Genomic DNA, 2,471 nt, shown 5'->3' with positions numbered 1-2,471 from the left:
CAAAATTTACCAAATACTGAAAAAATTAAACAAAGCTCAAATAAAATTCAAACATCATAAAATGATCCAATTCAAACCAATTAGGCACAAAAGAGGATTAATGAGCTAGGAATGAAAAGGTTATAAAAATTCAATTGATCAATACTCTATACTACCTAACACACAATCAAACATAAAGTCTCACCTTACACATGGTTCACATCATTTCTAATACATGTCACACAAGTATAATCACAAGCAACAATGTCAAACAACTCATTTCATTTCACAACCGATATGCTCACTGCACCATCTACAACTTTTCACCCACAAGTGCGCTCATTACACTTAGTCACGCTCACTATGACACTGTGATCACATATTCACACTATAGATGGTCGTCATTTACCTCCGCATCACGGATACCATGTGTGCAGTCACGAGTAACTCGGCAAAGGTAGTGGTCAGAGGTCTAGTCAAGAGGAGAGTGTGTGGCCCGTGGTGCACCCACACTCACTGTTGATGTTACCACTACTCTCTCTTTCCTAAGGTATTTCTACTGTCCCCATCTTCCACACCTCCAGTGTATTACTGAACCATTCATAGCATCATTACAACAACATTTAACATACTCATTCACACACATTTCAGCCACATACAATACTCATTTACAGCACACGGCACAATGCTTATAGTCATTCATATTACATGACACATAGGCCCATATTCGTTTACAACACATGGCACAAGTGCCCATATTCGTTCGTGCTACATTCAACGCACAACATTTCTAACTCACACAACAATTTCAACATAACACACATTCATCAATTTATCTCATTATACACCCTATGTCCCACCCAATGCTTTCAACTATTCACATTATTCAACATCATCAAAATCACGCCCCACACATTATCTATTCAAATACACAAGTTCACACATCCATTCTTAATCACATTACTAAAACATAGCAAGTAAATAGATTTCCAAACAAAATGAGATAGGGTAGAGTCTCCCTTTACCTCAAATTAAAGACCCACACACAAACTCAATCAAGGAGACGCTTTCCACCCAAATTTCGTCCTAAATACATGGAAGAAACCCATGAGAACTAAGGAAAACTGAGAAAATAACAAGTGGGGACGAGAAACCATAAACCCTAACCATGGAAACTCACCTCCAAAGCTCCAAACGTGTTTCCAATCTTCAATCTTGTACCCCAAAAGGCTTTAGAGACAGTTTAATAGGTAAAAATGGCTTAGGGATCAAAGGAAATAAGAGAGTGTTCGAAGGAAAAAGTGAGAAAATGATTTTCCCCAAACCCTAACCCCTCAAATACCTTTCTAGTCATGACACTCTCGCTATAACGACATATTCTCGTTGCAGCGAGATCCCCTCGTTGCAGTGACACTCTCTCTTGCTACAGCAAGAAGGCGATAATTTCACACCTTCCTCCTAGGGTCCTCTCGCTACAGCGAGAACACTCTACATCAGACACTTAGCCAATTTTTCATCAGTTTAACCAGCTACAGCCCAACATTCATAACACACACACAGATATATATATATATATATATATATATATTCTTATAATCGGATATTTATTCATACGCATTTATACACATCATCATTCAATATTCATCATACACTCAAGTGTACATCTCAAACATCCATTCAAATTTACATACATATATAATAATCAATATTACAAAAATCGGGGTGTTACATCCATGTTTCTTTCGATTACTACATATTGCTATGAGAATACCTTAGCGTAAACTCTTAATGTCATTTTTGCATTCTAAATGCAAAAATTAAATTTCATCTTTTCCTATCTGTGACCTTTTTTTTTTCACCATCATTATCTCATTATTATCACCATGATAAACATCTTAAATATGTTTCTTTTTAAATTCTAATGCAAGTGGATGGAAGACTCTTCATTTTCTATCTCTCTCCAACACCACACGAGTCAACCTCCTTCAATGGTATTAATGAGAGCGTGAGTATTGTCCATTCATCATTGGATTAAAATTATGTAAGTTGCTCCCTTTTAATGCATTAAAACCACCTGAAAATTTTTAGAGACATGAACGTAACCCTCTTTTCTTGTCTTAATTACCCGTGTTGATACCTTTTAAATGCTTCCACAAAAATGGCACCCTCATAAAGTAGTCATTTTACTTCTGCATGAACTTTGGTTTCTCAAACTACATTGGGTATAACCCCCTTATCTTCTCATGCATTATTTTCCTTGATTAATCTCCCTTGCATGCCTAATTTATTACCCCATTAAAACCTCCACCTGCAATTATTCTCATTCCCTACATTAAATTTTCAGAGGAAATTCAAAGGGTGGAGACGTGATTTATTCCCCACTAATTGAATCCCATTATGACCAACAACCTGCATTTAAAATGCCCCAGTGAATACACAACTCACGCTGATAATTCAGATTCCATATACCCTTTTACTAAAACCACATTTAA

The sequence above is a fragment of the Abrus precatorius genome, unplaced genomic scaffold, assembly GCF_003935025.1.
Source record: "Abrus precatorius isolate BTA unplaced genomic scaffold, Abrus_2018 Scaffold10, whole genome shotgun sequence".
NCBI lineage: Eukaryota > Viridiplantae > Streptophyta > Magnoliopsida > Fabales > Fabaceae > Abrus > Abrus precatorius.
The sequence above is the reverse complement of the archived record's forward strand: the minus strand, read 5'-3'. Positions refer to the sequence as shown.